Source organism: Trifolium pratense, linkage group LG2, assembly GCF_020283565.1.
Source record: "Trifolium pratense cultivar HEN17-A07 linkage group LG2, ARS_RC_1.1, whole genome shotgun sequence".
NCBI classification, from domain to species: Eukaryota; Viridiplantae; Streptophyta; class Magnoliopsida; order Fabales; family Fabaceae; genus Trifolium; species Trifolium pratense.
The window spans coordinates 48,106,737-48,120,818 of record NC_060060.1 but is presented as its reverse complement, the minus strand read 5'-3'; positions in this window follow the sequence as shown (position 1 = coordinate 48,120,818).

The following is a 14,082-nucleotide window of genomic DNA, read 5'->3' as shown; positions in this document are numbered from 1 at the left end:
ATTTTCAAAAGAGTTTAAAGATGGTAAGCAGTCAGTGTAATGAAAGTTTACACAGACATTCAATGAGAAACCATCACTCTTTCATGCCATATAAGTAGTTTTAAAATATTTATACATGAGTGGGGTGATATTGCAGAAACACAAAACATTATTGGTTGTTTGTGTAACATTCTTTTACTTTGTCTGTTTATGTATTTTAATCTCTTTCCAAAATAATATAAACTTACATAACATGGTTATTTAGCACATGAATAAAGTGTATCACACAATTTAATTATCTCGTTCATTTTAACTTTTGAAGGACACTCCGAGTTAAGCCAATCTCAGAGGTCTGACTAGTCTATCTGTCATATATAAAACATCAACACGGTTGAAGCTCACGATTATAACCTAATGAGATTCTTAATAATATACAGGAATCCACACTAACCCAAAGGTTAACCCTGATATTTGCCCAGAAGCTAAAATTGATATTAAATTGAATGTGGCATATTTCATCCATCAATAAATCTAATGATGAACTGATACTCAACTTAATTATACTGTTTGACCTAGTTATTTTCTATTTTTCTACTTCTCCTTAAAAGAAATAGAGAAGTGGAAAATTGTATTTGGCGCTATTTCTCTTTAAAAGAATTAGATAAATAAAGTAAAGAAGTAGAAAATAAGGAGAAGTTGAGTCAAACACAATTTTTTACTTCTTTACTACTTTTAAGGAGAAGAAAAAAAGTAGAAAATAAGTAGGGTCAAACGGACCCTTAATTCATATTAGACTTACGAATGAAGGGTATATATGTGGTTATACTAAGATTTTCCCTAACTACCCATGAGTCTTAATTCTAATAATAGCTTATCTCTAGTCTAATTCTATCCAACAAAGAAATATTCTATTAAATGACCGACATACCCCTTACCTTTCACAAGTTCAAAAAAAATACATGCGGCACTTACATTAAATACTACCTTCTTTCCCTCTTTTTTCCTAAGGTCGTCTATTATTACTTCTTTCAATATAAACATCATATCACCTTTTTCACATTACAGAAAGAACAGCTAGCAAATTCTTGAGGTAAGTTCACCAAATGCATATCTTCTTTTTACATTTTCAGTTTACATCTTCATATTTCCAACTCCAATTTGTGATTGTTGTTGCGAATAAGATATTAGAACGAGTTTCATGTTGTTTTTGTTGTTGTTGTTGTTGTTGTCGTCGTCGTCATTGAAAGTTGTATTATTGGCAACGTTTTTTGCTTTCTTTTCATGTTATGTGTGTTCATTTCGATTTATGGTAACAACAACTCTGTGTGTTCATTTCGATTTTCATGTTATCAACAACTATTTTCATGTTATGTGTGTTCATTCTATGGTAACAACAACTCGTGTTGAAGTACTGATAGAAATTTAGCAAGTGTACTAAATAGCCGTCAAGTAGTATAATAAAATCGTTCTTTCCGCAGGGATTGTTGTAAATCAATTGTAATTTGAAGAAACTAACTTCGTAATTCATTAATCATATCATATGACAATCACATAATTCAAGATCAAAAGTAATTAGAATCACCTAAGGACCAATCATGAGAATTTAGCTAGACATTGCAAATTCAGAAATTACATCAAATAAAATGAAAGAAAGCATGATTACAAGAAGAATCTTGATGTGTTTCCACACTGGAATCCTTGCTTGGTCGCTCTTGATCCTCCAAAATCGCTCCAATAGCTGTTCTTTTGCGTCAAAATTCGATAATGATCCAGATCTGATGTTTCCTTTTTATAAAAATGATCAAAAGTAACGTTTTCCGCCTGAGGCACAGAATTTCCGCCTCAGGCGTAAAGAATTACGTTTCAGGCACAGCTTTTTCCGCCTGAAACGGCAAAACAGAGAGCAATCTTGGTTCTTCAGTGAAATTTCCGCCCCAGGCGGAAAAACTTCCGTTTTAGGCGTAAAAATACTATACAATCCACCAATTTTCATTTGCTATCTTTCTTCGCATGTAGCTTCAAATCAATGTTTCATTCTTCATGATTTAGGTCAAAAACCTCTAAAAATACTTGAAAATGGTCTTTATTTCCATGTAATGACTAATGTCATCACAACCCCAAACTTGAACTTTTCCTTGTCCTCAAGGAATATCTCAATCTCCAGGAAAACAAAACACTACCTCGATTCATCTGGCTAAACAAACTCAAACCCAATCAAGTTAGACGTAATTTGCATGATATTTCAATGATCAATTTCGTCATGATTCAAGTACACACAGTTTCAAATTTAGGCAAAACAAAGAGCATCAAACAAAGATTGACCATACTTAATTTCTTCACACCCTCACCGACTCTCCTGTTTAAGGGTAATATAATCACTCAATCAACACATCATAACTAGACTACTATAAATTTGCAGACATTCTCAAAAATCAATCACCATGTCATGAGCACACACATTAGAGGACTTTTAAAGGTTATAACGTGGCCTGGTTAAAAGGTGGATGGTGGCTTTTCTGGTAAGTGAGTAAAAAAAAACTTGAAATTAGATACCACTGAGTCAAATAGATACAACACCCCACCCTACTTTGTAAGAATTTATACTTAGAGAACAATTCACAAAATTCCTTTTTGTTTTCAAAAAGATCACCATGATTATTATTTTTTTTTTTTTTTCTTCTTTTTTTTTTTTTTTCGATACTTCTTTTCTTGGTGAACTTTTGAATTTTTCTTTCATAATTTTTTTAGTTCTCTAGTATAGTATATCCACCCCAAACTTAAGTTGTTGCTAGTTCCAAAAGCAACCCCAAACTTAGTGAAATGCATTGTGCAAAAACCACTAAAGGTATCTAATTTTCCAAGAAAATCATTTTTTTTTTTTTTTTTTTTATATTATTTTGATAACTTGGGTCAGATACAAACAAAACATTTTTCTTTAAGCTCAAAAGGGGTTAAACAACGGATAAGCAATGATAAGGGTGGCTAGAACAGGCTCAAGGTACCAAACAACTTGCCTCGTGTGTACATCACAACAATAAATCAATTAAAGAGAACATGCGCAAATTCTAGAGACATAGCTAAGTGTGGAATTCTCATAATCATCAAAAGAAATCAGTGTTTAGGCTCAAAATCTCACAGTTTTTGCTGAATTAAACTATGGTCAATATTTGTGAGAGTCCCTAAGCCTTGCCTAAATCATCACTATGATGCATCCGAAACAATCAAAAACATCACAAATTCATATCACACATTTGGTCAACAATTTTGAATCTAAGATGATAGCCAAACAAATTTCAATAGTGTGAAGTTTTCAAAAAGACTAAAACATTCAAAGAAAACAAACCGACTAGCTCAAGTACTTATTATAGACCAACATCAAGCATGCAACAAATTAAACAAAGGAATCATAATACACAGGCCAAAAAGAATCTATAGCGGAGAAGAACAGTAAAGGTGAATGGCACAAAACCTCAATCCTGCTCGGGCATGTTGTGATCATGATCAAAACGAGGCAGATTTCCAGGAAATTGCATTGATGAGGACCCTCCTTCATCTGGAAGGCCAGCTGCCCTCCTTTGGCGAATGTAGGTAGCACGGTTCCTTTCATGTGTAGCCGCCATGCTCCTAACTCTTTGATTGTGAGCTTCATCAAATTCATGCATTGTTGGATATCTCGGATAGAAATATGCCGGGACTTGCTCCCGGTAACGCATGGATGCTTGCCATAAAGCGGATGAAGTGTCATAGTGGTCCGCCATATCAATGCCCTGTTGGGTGCTCATGTCCATTTTCCACACCATGTCAGCAAGAACATTCACATCAAATTGCGGAGCTGGAAAACCCTCCATCTCCGGAGCCTGTGGCACTTCATGGTGCATCACGTTTTCAACATTCTCCTCCCTTTCTTCACCTCCTCCCTCCACCGTGTAATCCATTACATCATCCACATCAGCAAATGGAATGAATGTCTTCCCGAAAGTTTTTCTTCTCACATCTCTCATAAAAGCCGTAGTGACTTTTCTAGGCTCTTCCATTTGATCATCATCAAAAGTAGCAACATTTTGATCCAGACACAGTTTAGTGATCAAACAGAGATGTGTTAGACTATATGACCCGGGATCTTTCTGGATAATTGCAGACAAATCATCACTCAGAATTGTGCCCAAGTCTATGTCTTCACCTAACAAAATAGCTTGAAGTGCTAGCCCTACATCCATAGGAATCTCAGAATTGTTCCCACTTGGCTCCACGTTATTTATCCAAAATTCAGCCCAAATCCGTGGAATATCCAACAAATGAGCGGTTTTAAACCGCTGGGGTGGGAGCTGCCTAGATGGTCTCACCCACACACTTCCGGGTGCAGTCAGCTGAGATTTTAAAGCCTCACGCTTATCTGATGCCATGGTTGCCCTATTCTCACGTCGATGATTCAGAACACAGAATTCAGGAACATTGAAATGAAATATCCTATTTATAGTTTCCGGGGAGTAGTCTACATCTACCCCGCGTACTTTAGCAATCCGTGGTGACGAATTTTTCACTCGCCATGCATTACTCAAAAATTCTAATGCTAAAGTACGATTTCCAGACCGAAGACAGAAATTAAACTCATACCAATGCCTGTTGCGGAATTCTGCTTCAATTAAGGGAAATGCTAGCACTTCATCCGTGAGACGCCTTTCAGGTTTGAAGTCCTTACTTTTGAGAGTCTGGTACCGATTGTAGGCCGTTGGACGAACAAAACGTGACCGAGGAATTTCAGTCACAACCGGCGTTGGAGGAGGTGGTGATTGCTCTCTAGGCGGTGATGGTGGAGGAGAAGGCGAAGGTGACGGTGTAGGAGTTCGGACTACTCTCCTTTTCTTCACCACTTTTGACCTTGATTTTGAAGACCCAACTTCAACTTCCTTGTCTTTTGAGGATTTTTTGAATATGTTCTTCATGGTGAGAAAGGTAAAGATTGAGAAGGGTAATGGTTTATGGGTGATTGATGGAAAAGATGAAAATTTATGGTGGTTTTGGATGAATTTTCGTGTAGGGTTTTGAAGGGTTTTTGATTTTGGGTTTTGGAAAAATTTGAAGAATTGGTTGTTGTTGATGATGGGTTTTGAAGAATAGAGTTGGATGGAAGAAATTTCGTGGGTTTGGTGTTATGGGTGTTTGATGGAAAAGATGAAAATTTATGGTGGTTTTGGATGAATTTTCGTGTAGGGTTTTGAAGGGTTTTTGATTTTGGGTTTTGGAAAAATTTGAAGAATTGGTTGTTGTTGATGATGGGTTTTGAAGAATAGAGTTGGATGGAAGAAATTTCGTGGGTTTGGTGTTATGGGTGTGAGAGAGGTTGTTGTTTTAATGGAGTTTGAAGGATTTGGGAGGTTTAGGTTCAAGAGGGGTTTGAGAATTTAGGATGAAATTGATGAAAGATAATGGGTGAATTTGTTGTGGTTGTTGTTTTAATGAAGGATTTGTGTTGGGTTTGAAGGTTTGGATGGTGGTTAATGGAGAATTTGTGTGAGGAAGGAGATGAAGTTTGAGAGAAAGGATAAGGTTTGTTGAAGAAGATGAAGTTTGAGAGAAAGAATGAGGGTTTCATGTGTTTCTCCGCCTAAAACGTGACTTTTCCGCCCCAAACGGCACAACAGAGGGCAACCAACATTTTTCAGACTTTTTTACGCCCCAGGCGGAAACCCTTCCGCCTCAAACGGAAAAATAAATGACAGCCACTTTCTTCAGGATTTTTTTACGCCCCAAACACCAACATTTCCGCCCCAAACGGCAAAACAGAGAGCAATGTTTTTTTCTTCAAACTTTTCCGCCCCAAACGGCACTTCTTACGCCCCAAACGGCACACAGAGAACAACCCACATTTTCCAGAATTTTTTTTACGCCCCAGGCTCCATTTTTTCCGCCCCAAACGTAATTTCCTGGTTGTACACTTTTCACACTCCTCTTTTTTTTCAATTTGACCTGCAAAACACAAAAAATCAAAAGAAAAACTATTACGGTTAAATAAAACCTTGGGTTGCCTCCCAAGCAGCGCTACTTTTAGCGTCATTAGCTTGACGGTCTCGAAATCTCAAGGGTCTTCGAAAAGTACTGCCACCTTGTGGCGATTAAAATCTCCTCCCTTATAAAACTTGAGTCTTTGTCCATTTACTTTGAAAGATTTCTCCTCCTCTCCTGGTGTAAAAATTTCCACAGCCCCGTGTGGAAAAACTTCCTTAATGACAAACGGACCAGACCACCGAGACATCAGCTTACCCGGGAATAACCTTAAACGAGAGTTGAACAACAAGACTTGCTGTCCTTTCTTAAACTCCTTTCTTACCAGCCCTTTATCGTGATACTTCTTTGTTCTTGCTTTAAAAATCACAGCATTTTCATATGCTTGCATCCGCCATTCTTCAAGTTCATTCAGCTTAAGCAATCTTTTCTCACCCGCAAGACCTGCATCAAAATTTAAAAATTTCACAGCCCAATATGCCTTGTGTTCTAGCTCAACCGGTAGGTGACATGCTTTGCCATAAACTAGTTGGTACGGAGAGAACCCCAAGTGTGTCTTGAACGCGGTTCTATAAGCCCAAAGTGTATCATTAAGCTTCATTGACCAGTCTTTTCTTGAAGTAGAAACCGTTTTCTCCAGAATTTGTTTCAATTGCCGGTTAGATACTTCAACTTGTCCACTTGTCTGAGGATGGTATGGAGTGGCCACCTTGTGCTTAACATTATATTTCTCCAAGACATTCTCCAAGTATTTGTTACAAAAATGTTTGCCTCCATCACTAATGAGAATTCTAGGAACCCCAAACCGAGTAAAAATATTTTCTTTAAGAAACTTGACCACGGTATGAGAGTCATTTGCTTGGCAAGGAATAGCTTCCACCCATTTTGTAACATAATCTACACACACCAATATATGAAGGTTAGACCGTGAAGATGGAAAAGGTCCCATGAAATCAATCCCCCAACAATCAAAAGGTTCTACTTCGAGCATTTGGTTTAGAGGCATCTCATCCCGCTTTGAAACATTGCCGGTCCTCTGGCAATTATCACATCTTCTAGCAAATTCTACACAATCTGCAAACAGTGTCGGCCAAAAGAAACCACTTTGAAGCACCTTTGCTGCTGTTCGTGGACCACTGTGATGACCACCATATGGAGAACTGTGGCAGTGCCACATTATACTTTGCGCCTCTTCTTCATCAACACATCTACGGATCAAACCATCTTGCCCCACCTTAAATAGGTATGGATCATCCCAAAAATAGAAGTTAGCATCTCTAAAGAATTTCTTCTTTTGCTGATAGGAATAGTCCTCCGGGATTTCATTTCCTGCTTTGAAATTAGCCATGTCAGCAAACCAAGGCCTTTTAGAAACCATCAGCAATTTTTCATCCGGGAACTCTTCGTTAATGCACTTCTCTTTTGTGGTCACCATTGGATTTTCTAACCTTGACAAATGGTCCGCGACCACATTCTCCACACCTTTCTTGTCTTTTATCTCCAAATCAAATTCCTGCAAAAGTAGTACCCACCTCAAGAGTCTAGGCTTTGAGTCGCCTTTTGTGAGGAGGTACTTAAGTGCCGAGTGATCTGAAAAAACAACAACTTTCGATCCAATTAGATAAGAGCGAAATTTTTCCAAAGCAAACACTATTGCAAGCAACTCTTTTTCAGTAGTTGTGTAATTGATTTGGTTTTCATTCAAAACCTTGCTTGCATAATATATAGCATGGAAAAATTTCGCATGACGTTGGCCAAGCACCGCTCCAACCGCATAATCACTTGCATCACACATTAATTCAAAAGGGAGATCCCAATTAGGTGCAACGATTATGGGCGCGGTGACCAACTTTTCTTTAATCACAACAAAAGCATTCAAACATTCATCATCAAATTTAAATTCATTTTCCTTCACAAGGAGGTTACTTAAGGGCTTAGCTATTTTCGAAAAGTCTTTGATGAAACGCCGATAGAAACCGGCATGACCCAAGAAACTTCTCACTCCCTTAACATTAACGGGAGGGGGCAATTCCTTAATAACCTCTATCTTTGCTTGGTCAACTTGAATGCCCTTTGAAGAGATTTTGTGTCCAAGCACAATACCTTCTTTAACCATAAAATGACATTTTTCCCAATTTAAAACTAAATTGGTACTTATGCATCTCTTCAATACGGCATTCAAATTGGCTAAACATTTATCAAAAGACTTACCAAACACAGAAAAATCATCCATAAATACCTCGATTGTGTCCTCCATCATATCAGCAAAAATAGATAGCATACACCGCTGGAATGTGGCCGGTGCGTTGCACAACCCGAAAGGCATCTTCCGGTAAGCAAATACTCCAAAAGGACAAGTAAAAGCTGTTTTCTCCTGATCCTCTGGGTCTACCACAATCTGATTGTACCCAGAATATCCATCCAAAAAGCAATAATAGGCCTGCCCTGCAAGCCTTTCCAACATTTGGTCCATGAATGGAAGAGGAAAATGGTCCTTCCTTGTTGCCGAGTTCAACCGCCTGTAGTCTATACACATCCGCCACCCAGTGACGGTTCGAGTGGGTATCAGTTCATTTTTTTCATTTCTCACAACTGTCATACCACCTTTTTTCGGGACCACATGGACAGGACTAACCCACGCACTATCCGAGATTGGATAAATCATACCAGCTTCTAGAAGTTTAAGAACCTCTTTCTTCACCACTTCTTTCATGGTTGGATTTAGTCTTCTTTGAGGTTGCACCACAGGTTTGTATTCATCTTCCATTTTTATCTTATGCATACAGAATCCGGGACTAATCCCTTTCAAATCAGAGATGCTCCAACCCATGGCTTCTTTATTTTCTCGCAAGACTCTAGTTAGCTTCTCTGCTTCCAAAGAACTCAACCTGTTGCTTATGATTGCCGGTTGTGAAGCATCTTCTCCTAAGAAAACATATTTTAAGTGAGGTGGGAGCTCTTTCAACTCCGGAATAGTAACTTTTAGGTCCTTCTTACCACTAACTTTCTCTTCCACAGCATAAACGTTTTCAAAATCTTTTTGTGCTTCTTCTTCTTTACATGCTTCAAGTTGACGGAGACAAATTTCAATCTCCTTGTCCCATTCCTCTTCCAAATCATCAATGGAATTAACAATTACTCTTTCTAATGGTAGGGATGGTGTTTCTTCCACTAAGACATCTTCTACCACTTCCTCAATCACGTCAACCTTGTAACATTGTGGCTCATCATCATGGTGTTTCATAGCTTTGAACACGTTAAACATGACTTGTTCCCCATGTGTTCTCAACATAAGTTCTCCCATCTCAACATCAATCAATGCTCTTCCGGTAGCTAAGAATGGCCTACCCAATAATAACGGTTCTACATCTGCATCATCTTCCATATCAAGGATGACAAAATCAGCCGGAAAAACAAATTCAGCAACTCTTACCAAAACATCATGTAGTATGCCATATGGATGTACTATTGATCGATCAGCCAAAGAGAGTTGCATTTTTGTAGGTTTAGCAACGGCTCCCGGAATCTTTTTCATCATTGACAATGGCATGAGATTTATGCTTGCTCCCAAATCACATAGAGCTCGACCAACGGAAATGTTGCCAATAGAACATGGGATAGTAAAACTTCCCGGATCTTTCTTCTTTTGAGGAAGCTTCTTTTGAATTATGGCGCTACATTCCTCTGTCATATCAACTGTGTCATCATCAAGAGGTTTCCTTTTCTTTGTCAAGAGATCTTTCATGAATTTGGCATAAACAGGCATTTGTTCCAACACTTCAGCAAAAGGAATGTTAATTTGGAGATCATGAAGCATCTTCATAAACTTTTTGAATTGTTGATGATCATTAGCCTTTGCCTTCTTCTTGCGCGGATATGGCAATTTAGCATGGACAGAACTTTCTTTCTCCTCTACACCCTTGCCTTTCTTTTCAACTAACTTCTCATCATTCTCTTTTTCAATTTTTTTCTCTTTCTCATTCTCAACTTCTCCCTCATTCTCATGTTCAACTTCTCCCTCAACATTATTTTTTTCTTTCACTCCCTCAACACTAGGCTCACTCTTTTTCTTCGTTACAATCTCAGGTGAAGGAACCACTCTATTTCTCAAATTAATCGCCTTGCAACTTTCATTCCTCGGATTATCCTTTGTAGAACCTTCAAAACCATTATTTTGAGTAGCCGCGAATTGCCTTGACAATTGCCCAACTTGAGTTTCCAAGTTCTTAATTGAAGCTTCATGATTTTTGTTGGCAACATCTTGGTTGGCTTTCATTTGATCTTGGCTAACCTTCATAGCTTCGAAGTTCCCTTGAGTCACCTTTATGAATTGAGTAAGTGTATCCTCTAATTGAGAAGGTCTCCTTTGTTGAGAGTTTTGTGAAGAAGATTGTTGTTGAGATTGATTTGAGTTTTGATTTCCTCCCCAACCAAAGTTTGGATGATCTCTCCAACCTGGGTTATAAGTGTTTGAATATGGATCATACTTTGGGTTGTTCCTTTTGAAGTTGGCTAGGTACTTTGCCTCTTCTGACCCTTCAGGAAAACATTGGCCATTAGCATGCCCTTGTCCACAAAAATCACATTTCACTTCATTAGCTGCCATGACTGGCATTTGGGCATTAGGAGTGCTAGTGAGGTGTTTCAACACAGCTGCCATTTGAGAATTCATCAATGTAGATTGGGCCAAAAGAGCAGTTTGAGTATCAAGCTCTATCATGCCTGCCTTCTTCTTTGCACCACGATCATTTTCAACTCTGTACTCATTTTGAGCCATGGATTCCACCAACTCTCTAGCTTGAGTTTGATTTTTATTTTTCAAGGATCCACCTGCCGATGCATCTAGAAACATTCTAGTTTGAGCTCTCAATCCTTGTGTGAAATGTTGCATTTGAGTATGACTATCAAGCCCATGCTTAGGACACTTCTTCAGGCTCAGTTTGAATCTTTCCCAGGCATCATACAATGTTTCGGAGTCTCCTTGCTCAAAACTTGTAATGTCAGCTCTTCTTTCAAGATACTTATGAATTGGGAAGTACCTATCCATGAACTTCATCTCTAGCTCTTGCCAAGTATTGATGGTGTTAGGTGGTATTGTGTCCAACCAGTCTTTAGCTCTTCCAGTTAACGAGTACTTGAAAAGCCTTAATCTTTTATCTGATTCAGATACTCCTGGTGGGTCTGTATAGTCACAAGCTTCATAGAAATGCTCCAGGTGGAGATTTGGACATTGTGTTTCTGCCCCTGAGTATTGATTCTCCTTGAGGGCGCTGAGCACTGAATTCTTGATATCAAATGACACATGATTTCTCGGTTGGAAACCCAGATTGGCAAGCTCTCCATTGTTTCTTTGCCCATAGTCACCTAACATCCTCTCAGGCACAACTGGTGGAGGTGGTGGTGGATTTTCAGCCATGATGTTGGCTTCGTTGTCCGTTGTGTTTGGACTAGAAACCGCTTCTTCACTACTCTCTTGTGCAACACCTGCTAACCGGGCAGCCTCTCGGGCTAACCGAACTGCTTTCCTGTTTGCTTTAGCTGTTTTCTCTATTTCAGGATCAAAGACAAGTTCTCTTGCTACTTTCCTACCTTGCATAAACAACCAGAAAATACCTTAAGAAGCAACTGCACTACACAAGAATGAAAATGAAAATAAAATTCAGAACTTATATTTTTTTTTTATATATATTTATAATTAAAATAAACAAAAACTTAATCAATAAAACAATAAAATTTAAAAGTATGACTCAATTGCCTTGTTGATTTAATCAACAATCCCCGGCAACGGCGCCAAAAACTTGATAGAAATTTAGCAAGTGTACTAAATAGCCGTCAAGTAGTATAATAAAATCGTTCTTTCCGCAGGGATTGTTGTAAATCAATTGTAATTTGAAGACATACTCATGTAAATTGACATAAATTGTAAAAAGGGGGTTCTTGTTTGGTTTCAAGTTCAAACTTTTAAACTTTGGAATTGCTTTGGTGTTTAGATTGATGTAAGAAAAGCGATTGGTCCTTTTTGGGTCATCTAATTACTATTTCTCTTGGTAACGCCATGTATGATAACGAATTATTCAAATTAGTTTCATGATTAGATTAAATCAAAAATGATTATGCCCAATGTCTTGGTAACATAATCCTCTCCCTTGATCATCGATTCCTAATGTCTTAGGTAATCTATGATCAATTGAGGTTTACAACCTTTAATCTTTTAATCTCAATTAACAATCCAAAATTTCTTAAGTGAAAATTAATTGATCAATCGTTCCTAGATCGATGAGTTATTCCTATCGTCATAGTAAAACAAATCATTGCAATCATCATATAAGTCGCGAATTCATACAAAGCATTAAGCACAAAGAACAATCAATAGAAACTAACTTCGTAATTCATTAATCATATCATATGACAATCACATAATTCAAGATCAAAAGTAATTAGAATCACCTAAGGACCAATCATGAGAATTTAGCTAGACATTGCAAATTCAGAAATTACATCAAATAAAATGAAAGAAAGCATGATTACAAGAAGAATCTTGATGTGTTTCCACACTGGAATCCTTGCTTGGTCGCTCTTGATCCTCCAAAATCGCTCCAATAGCTGTTCTTTTGCGTCAAAATTCGATAATGATCCAGATCTGATGTTTCCTTTTTATAAAAATGATCAAAAGTAACGTTTTCCGCCTGAGGCACAGAATTTCCGCCTCAGGCGTAAAGAATTACGTTTCAGGCACAGCTTTTTCCGCCTGAAACGGCAAAACAGAGAGCAATCTTGGTTCTTCAGTGAAATTTCCGCCCCAGGCGGAAAAACTTCCGTTTTAGGCGTAAAAATACTATACAATCCACCAATTTTCATTTGCTATCTTTCTTCGCATGTAGCTTCAAATCAATGTTTCATTCTTCATGATTTAGGTCAAAAACCTCTAAAAATACTTGAAAATGGTCTTTATTTCCATGTAATGACTAATGTCATCAAGTACAAAAGTAAGTATATTTTTATCGTCTTCACAGGGATTGATGTGATATCGATGCCGTTCAACAATTAATATAATTTTAAGTAAAGTGATTGAAAGTGTTTGTTCGTGAAAGTTCGAGAAAGTATGCAACGATAAAGAAATGATGGAAATAACATAGAGATAAGATTGTTGGGATTAGATTTCATTAACTCATTCATTTGTATTTCCCTAATTAGTTATATAGATTTTAGCCATCTACCAATATTATCACGTATCGCTCGTCGTACGTTTTTGTGTCCAGATAACGCCGAGATATCTATTATACCTATTAACCTCCGATGTCTCGGATGATCAATCAATACAATAGATCCGATACAAAAAGTAAATGTTAAACCTAAATCTATGTCTAGCATTTAAGCTTTAATAGATATCATCTTAGTTCTTTTAGATTCAAAGAGTATATGTCTATAACAATTCAAATCTTAAAATAAAACATGAGATTCAAAGATAATATCAATATTGATAGATAAACTAAAACATATATAACAAGATCAAGATAAATACATATTAATAGAGTAATTTATACCTAATCCCAACAAAATAGAGATTAGCTATTCATTTTCATGATAGCTTTATAAAAGATAAGAAGAAAAGAGAGATGAACAAACATCAATGATGATTTCCCAACAAAAGTTGTAGATCCACCCTCAAATCTCCTTGGTTCTGGCTCCTGGGGTCTCTCTCTGCTTCTAGACGTGTTTTTGAGCGGTTGAAAGTGAATGGGATATGAAAAAATGAAGTCTGATGGCCTTTTATAAGTGACAGAAAAGTGGATCTTCGCTTAGCGACGGAACTGTTCGCTTAGCGACGAAGGTTTCTTCACCCTTAAGTACTCTTTAGCCGCCACAGCTTCGCTGGCTCTCGCTACAGCTCGCTATCCCTCGCTATCTCTCGCTACAGCTCATCCTGCCACTGACTTGACTCGTAATCCCTCGCTATCTCTCGCTCAGCGACGACACTGATTTTTCTGCATTTTCTGACAACTTGTGTCGCTTTGTCGTCGCTTAGCCAACAACTTATACTCAAAATCTTTATCTCTTCATTCCAAATTCCATTAAATCCAAATTTTCCTACAAAAAGTG